Consider the following 8,203-nt stretch of genomic DNA (forward strand, 5'->3'; position numbering starts at 1 on the left):
TATTAAAAAATAATGTATATTAAATTACTAAGTGTGGGGGTTTTGTTTTACAAATTTTATATATATATATATATATATATCTATATATATATATATATATATATATATATATATATATATATATATATATATAGGGTGGGAGGCAGGGCCACCAATCCCCCACCTCCCCACACCTTGGTTAGTGCCGGCGGCAGCCATCGAGTAGAGCTGCACAACCTTCATTCAAATTTCAAATCGTGAGTGTTAGTTTGTTATGTTTTTTTTTGTAATAAATTTATATTATTGTTATATATTATATATATATTAAAAATCATTTATTAATATTTTGATTTTTAATTATAATTTTATCAAAAGTTTTTATAATTAAATATTAATAATATTAATTATTAATTATTATATAATTTTATTAATTAAATTTTATTTAATAATAATTATTCAATTTAATAAATTATTAATGAATAATATTATTTTTATATAATTATTAATTAATTCAATTAAATAAATTTTAAATAAAGTTAATTAATATTAGAAGTTGTTTAACAAAAGTTCTAAATTTATTCAACTAGTATCAAATATTGATACTTAATAAAATTATAGTTTATTCAAAGATCAATCTATATTATTTCAATGATTTAATTAAACATTTACCCTTAAGTTATTTTGGGATAATAGATCTAAATCAAATCAATGTAATGGTACCATTATTTAGTTATGAGAATGGATTAATTTATAGGGTAAACTTGAAATTTCCTTTACCTGGAATATGTTGAAAATAAAACTGAAACATTACTCAATATGTTTTCAAAATCAAACTGATCTGGGAGACTATTTTTTTTAATGTACTTTCTATGTTTTGGGGTTGACCTAGCCTTGACTAGTCTTAGGTTATTACCAGAGGCTCGAGAGTTATGTGTTTGTGATGTCATATAGATATTTTGATCTCAATCTTGTTAACCCAACCATCGTAATGTGATGGCATGCTTTATGATATGTTTGTATTTACTATTTGTCATTGCTTTCCAGTGTTTTGTGTGACACTGAAGTGAATCTATGACCTTCTTGACTTAACCATTTTTTAGTCCTCGATCAATTATACTTGGGTTATTTTCTAGTCACCTTGATGGGACTCAATTGTTTGCTTTGATCTTGGTGATATCATGTTGTGACATATTTGACTTAACCATTTTGAGTCATTGATTAGTATTATTGGGATACTTTCTAGTTGCTTATTGAGAACCGATAGATATTGTGATTTATCTTTGATACTTTCCAGTTGCTCATAGAGAACTGATGTATTTATTGTGAATTATATTTTGATGCTTTCCAATCGTTTGTATAGGGCTGAGGTGATTTTTATATGATTATTGATTTGTGCTTTTATGAGCCTAGGGTAGGTTATCTACATGTAGTTCCGAGAAGTGGCTTGTAATGGGAGCCAGGGCCCTAAGCGGTTCCCAAGATAACCCATTGTAAGTTGTTTAATAAATGAAAATATTACACTAAACGAGAGTAAAATAAACCTAATAAGAATCTTGTATTTTCTCGCCCATGCCTCAAGTGCTAGTAGAAATTAGGATGAGAGTAGAGAGAATGCTTGGTTGTGACCTTGCATTCCATAGTATGCCTTGTCAGAATGAGAGGATACTAGTGGCTGCATAGAGATCACTAGGGACCCGAGGGTCCTAAGAGACTACTCGGGTAACTCTAGCATGATTTGTGCAATGACACTTGCCTGCTTACATAGTAGATTTCTTACATGTCTTGTGTGCCTCTAGAAATTAGATGTCGATCTATCTGAGAACCTTTGAGTTGGATTGCTTTTACGGTTTCCTAGACTTAGAGAGTACTTTTGATATTTGGTTTGATGTCATGTTTGGGACTTGAGACTATCTCCTCAGTGTAGTTGGAATGAGCCATTTAGGTTCAATGCAGTCAGGTGGTAGTGCTTTTTTGCTCTTACCATTGAGATCCATCCATAGTCACCATGGCTAGAGCTTCCTTGTCTGCATTTCCTTTGATTCTTTCTATATATTATTATGATAGATGGTTATATTTCATGATGGATGTTATATCTTGTATGATGGATGGATGTATCATGTATGGTGGATGCTTTCATTTGTTTTATTTTACTTTGTATCATGGACTCGAGTACATGATATGTATATTCTTTTAGCCTTTCATACCCTGTGACATGTACAGTGGATGATTGAGCATTCTAAATTTGATTTGCCAAGAGGCATTTAGAGCAAATGTATATTATTAAAATAGACATTGGACTTTCTAATTATTCTTTCATGTGGATGTGGTATTTGATGGACTTAGTATTAATTTAAATTTAAATGTGATTCAACATCATGGGATCCATGAGGAATGTAACCTGTTGCCTATGCTTTTAGTTGATTGTATGTTATTGCTTCTGCTAGTATGTGTTTAATGTGAATGATTTATCTTCCTTGTTTCAAAAAAAAAATGTTGGAAAACTTAGTAAAACTATAGGTTATTTCTTTTGTATCCCTTGGTGGGGTGTTACATTTTTCTTCTGGAAGGGTTTCTCTATAGTAATCATTATGTTATTAGTTCATTGTTATTTTAATTATGTTGTTATGCATTTTTTGAGATCTCTGCAATAATTAGTTGAATTTGCATAATCGTCCTCTTAAAGATTAATGTAAGAAGTGATTTCATGTACCTTTGCTTCCTTACAAATACAGCTTTATATAATCCTTGATAGAGAATTAAAAACATAAAAGTTTTAGTGAATAGAATATTTAATGTTTCTCAATGGTTTTAATGTTGAAGCTTAAGGCCTACCTACTAATATAAGATGAAGTACTATCTAGATTAGCGGTGTGCTATACACATGATAATTCTTCTTCCCCCTGCTGTCTTCCACCATATCAATATACAGGATTCCTCCAAATAGTTCGTCTTCCTTAATCACAATTGCAATTCAATATGTCTAGTTATGCAATGAAATAGGTTTGTAATTAAATATAGTATTAACGGTCATCCATAGTCACTCTTTCGAGTCATATAGCACATTAACGGAATCAGTTTTGATCACGCTTGAGATGCTGCTCTATAATTTAGCTTTGCACCTGACAATTGCATTTGACTTAAAGATTCGAAAGCCTCTTCAACAAGCCCATGTTGTGATATGACATTTCTTAGTGTTCAATTTGCCTTTCTCCAGACATAAGAAATCCCTAATCTTAAAAGAAGTAGCCTTGAATGGTATGAAACCAATTCATATACGAAAGAAAATGATTTACCCATATTATATCGTATAAAGGAAATGTTTAAATTTGACATTTTTAAACCCTTTCAGGTGCGCCCGCAAGTTACAGAACAGGAATCAAATTTAACATTGCCATGTATGCAGATTCAAATTCCTTATCCAATGCAATTCTTCAGATACAATCCATACAAGACATTTGTATACTTATCCAGTGATATGTTTATAAAACCCTCTTTCAACTTCATGAAAATAGACCAAGTAAGCAGACTATCAGACTCTGCTTGGTGACATATGCCAATTCTCTCTACTTTAAGTAGCTCAGTAACTTTTTTAAGACCTCCATAAACTCAATCATAGAACCTAATCATATGCTCCACATCATATACGCTCAGAAAATATAATCTCATCAGACTGAAAAGACCATCTTGTATGAGGCAACTTGTTGCAAATCATAAGTTTTAACAATTACCCAAAATCATAAACACCATGAAAAACAACCCATTTCATATTCTTATTGAAAACAATGCCAGATGAAATCAGAGGCTCCACAAAGCAGTTTGAATGGATACCCAATGTGTTATTTTTCGTGAAATCGATACCACTTCTTCTTAGCAGCTTGACTTAACAGCTTGATTGAATGAGGTGCATGAATGTCTTGATTTGGATTAAATTCTCTAAAATTGAATTTCCAAACACAAGATGCTTCTCGAATCAGCTGTACAGAAAAAATAGTCTTATGTTAGATGCGCCTCTAATATCAGTTGGAAGAAAAGTTAGTTGTCCTAATTATTGCCTCCTATTTTTTTCCCCATCGCAAACCAGGATCAATTATTTCACCATGCTATTGATTCAAAACCCATCACTCCCATCACTGAAATGAAGATAATTCAGAATTCTAAGAAATCTATACTTCTATTAAATGTATCAAAAGTCCAATGATCGACAATATATTTGGCGATTTGATGCTATAAATGAAATTTAGGCATACAAGATCTGGTTTAACAAGTTCAGTGAACAGATATGCATGCTAGAAAATAATCCACAAACAACTTATAATCATGCTTTAAAGATTTAGTTTGTAAAATATAGCAATTATATCATCTAACATCTGCTTGAGTTCTTGCCTTGGATGTCCTTTCTTATAAAAAATTCTGTGTTCTCATTTTTCAATTCATTCGACACTGCAATGAAAAATGAAAGTGAGAGTCGAAGAACAATACTATTTTTGGGTTCAAATCATAACTTAACAGAATAGATCATCAATATACGCTTCATTTTAGGCAAGAGGCTAGACAATGGTAAGTTGTGAATCGTTCATCTCAAAGATATTAAATTTGAATTTATTCCAAACTTAAAAAATAATAATAATTAATTTCTACAAATAATAATGATGACAATCAATCTGAAACTCATTCAATGAAAAGAAGATAAATTATTCACAAAAACTATACAGAAGTTGACATCACACCTATAATCATCATGGTGGGTTGAATGTCAGTGTGCTTACAAAGTGCGACAGCACATTCCTCTCATTCCACTCTAAACAAGAAACATTTTTATATGGACATTATTTACTTACAGCAAGAGTGCAAACATCTTAACCAGTATATTGATACTAATAAGGTTTTTAGCTAGAAAGATAGTACAAGTTCATCTAATCAAGCCTGGATGACAGAAAATGACAATCCGATTTGCTTTGAAATTTATTATCACGGTACTCAGTTAATGGCAAAAAGAATATACAAGGGCTTGAAACAACGCTATTTTCCCTTATCTAGCGGGTTTTTTTTGTTTACATAACAACTATTTTTACCACTGTATTCTCTTGTAATTCAAGGCTTTAGGTTCTTATTTGAAAGTTTTCGTTCAAAGATTGGTGAAAGAAAGTGCACATATTGCTGCAATATCTATCGAGGTGTGCTATACTTTCATCTTTTTGGTTTTTTTATTTACATCTAATATAAATTGGACAATAGTTTTGTTGTGTGTGACACTAGAACCTTTTGAAAGACACCATGCTTGTGTTTTAGGTGGATATAGTGTCACAACCTGTTTTCCCTCAACTGAATAAATCGGTAAACTTAATTTCACATAGATTTTATTTTTAAATAATTCTTATTGTTTTTAAAAATTAAAAATTGGTATTAGAGGTTGATTGTTATTGTTAAAATGAATGTAGTTAATTCAAAGCCTATTAATTCGCACCACTAATCTTCATCTCGGCAACTTCTTGAATCAATGATTTTGGAATCATTAGAACATTGAAAAAACCCTTAGAGTATGCGGACTGTTATGGCCAAGAAACTCAAATTCTATGAATATCTTCAATCAAATATAAGAAACAGTAATAAAAAAATCATTAGAGGGTATCAGCGAAAGACGTTTCCAGGCAACGGAGGCAAATTGGGCTTTCCTTAGCCTAGGGTTTCTATTTCTAGGAGCAACCTCGGCGGAGGCGTAGAAAGATTTAACGCCATTGTGGAACTCCTCTTGGCGGTGATCTGTTTGAAAATCCCCTTTTCTCCTGTCGGCTGCTTGGTGATTTGTACAGCCATCTTCAAATTTGCGGTTGGAAGGAGGAAAAACGGGGGGTGAGTTTTGGATGCACTGTACTGAGTGCATATTTCAGGAAGGGCAAAAAAGAGAGGAGCAGAATAGTTGCTGTTTGGACGAAGGGCTTAGCATCAGTAAATTTAACCAGGTTCCACAGTTTCTTCCATGCTTAAAACTATTTGTGGTTTATTGTTTTATTGTAGTCATCTGAGTAAGTCACACTAGTTATTTTAGGCATTTGATAGTGCACACCTGATAAAGTTTTAAATACATTTTGGATTCATTGGTCCTTATCAAAAAAATCACTATGACTGTATAGCTATAAAACCAAAATCTTTGGTGTGAAGTATTAATTTGACCAGGTTGCCTAAACTAAGCCTTCTCCATTAATCATTCACAACCTTCTTCCTCTAAAGATCAAGCAATGATTAGTGATGAACATTGTGTGCTCTATATGATATTAAAGGGCCCTATATATCTTTTATGCAAAATAGTGTTATGTTTGAATCACTAAAGATGCTAGAAATCGAGCTTTCTTTTAATGTTGAAGTTCCAAAGTTATCAAACTATAAGGAAACTTATTACCTTTGATCTGGAATTTGTGAGAATGTTGTGATCTGGTCAAAATAAAATTAGATAGAATCATGAGCCATACCATTGTATATAACAATACTAAATAGAATTGTTGGAGAGGGAAATCTAGGAATGAAAAATCTGAAGGAATAACAAATGTTGTATTTAATTCTTGTGTATATGTGTGGCAATATGAATGTAGAGCACTGATAAGATTGATATTTCTAGTAACCAGTAGTGAGAAACATACTTTAAAACACTGACCTCTAATTCAAATGAAATACTGAAGATGTTGTTGTTCTATTCCAAATAATTTTCAACTTCTGGCAATGAAATGACCCTTGCTATAAAGGTCACTGAAGAACCAATGCTAAACTACAATAATTTGTAAAAACACCCGTCTCGTACTACGAAGATATAATGTACTATGAAATTTACCATGCAAAGGGAAGTATCTCATTTATTCACCAAAACAATAGGGAATAATGCCAATAATGTTTATGAAAGAATCTATGTTTCTTAGCCCAATAATCACACAATGACCCAGATTATATAAACCTGAGATTGCTGGCTCCATCAATGATTAGACATTTTGTCAATCAGTTAGCAACCAGGCTCTGTTACCACGTAAGGTTTCAGGTATTAGTCACCGATAGCCCTCAACATGGCCAGAACACCAAAAACGCGCGGACCATCCCAGAAAATAACGCGGCCACCGGCGGACCCAATTCGTGAAATCTCATTTGGTCTGTCTGGCTTATGATCGACCCATGATGGAACCGCAGCACCTCCGCGTGACAATACGGCCCGAGAATCGCCACAGTTAGCTACAACAATATGGTGCGCCCCTCCAAACGCTACGACGGCTGTAGTTCCTACAGTTTTCGACGCAATCATTAGATCACAACTACACTCGCTTCCTTCGTTAGCTATGCAGTCATTTTTACACCGCAAGCTGCCGGCCAAAACCTCGGCGTCCACTCTGCTAAAGCAGTTCTTTATCGCCTTCTTCCATTGCGTCTCGCTTGGCAAATCATCGCGATCCTCTATCTCCTCCAAAGAACCTCGTGAGGCCGATCTTCACAGAAAGAAGCTGCCTTAATGCAATTTCCATGACTTCATCGGCGCCAATGTACAAACAGATCTTTGTGAAATAAAGTGAAACTTGACTTCACTGCTTGTGAGGCTCAACAATATAAACTTATGCATGCAGGTTATGTAAGCCATGCATTTTATAAGTATATCTCTCCATATAGGGGTGCTCGGGTATCACCGCGTATGTATATTTTGATCATGGATTTCCTAATTACCAGCTGGCCAACACTATGCATAAGTGGGGTAGTCTTCGCTGTGGGTACCTTGAGCCTTCACCTTATGGCTGACATGAACACGGGAATCTGTGTCAAGTGATTCACATACCTTTGGACGTTCTAACATATTGAGTTCAACTGAATTCGACCAACTCCATCGCAATGATCCTCGACCTCCCTCATCGCAGACTTGGATATCATAACCAAACATATGCGACTCAATACCATTTGTTACGGTGGTGAGGCCGTCTTTACCACAGATGAGATACCCCGCACTATACAATGATCTTTGCAATTTTCCTTCGCTCGTCTTCAAAAAGGATCTCCAATATTTCCGAATTAACAAGTGGGCTTGTGAGATTGCGAATATTCGTGATAGCCTTCGGCTCTAGACTTTGCCTTTAATAATTTACGGAATGCTGGCTGATAAGATATTTTGGAAATCTGATCTCCTTCCTCTGATCCGTCGAACTCCTTCTTAAACTCTTTCTTGATAATCTGAATCGAATCCTTCAGAGGATAGTGACGC

General features: G+C 33.9%; 1 pseudogene; it reads right to left on the reverse strand.

Annotated features, from left to right (window-relative positions):
- Positions 1 to 3,355: 3,355 nt before the first annotated feature.
- On the reverse strand, positions 3,356 to 5,860 carry LOC149528191 (putative CCR4-associated factor 1 homolog 7 pseudogene; annotated as a pseudogene).
- Positions 5,861 to 8,203: the final 2,343 nt, after the last annotated feature.

Source organism: Cupressus sempervirens, chromosome 11 (genome assembly GCF_028749045.1).
Source record: "Cupressus sempervirens isolate cs-2001-9-10 chromosome 11, ASM2874904v1, whole genome shotgun sequence".
Lineage (NCBI taxonomy): Eukaryota > Viridiplantae > Streptophyta > Pinopsida > Cupressales > Cupressaceae > Cupressus > Cupressus sempervirens.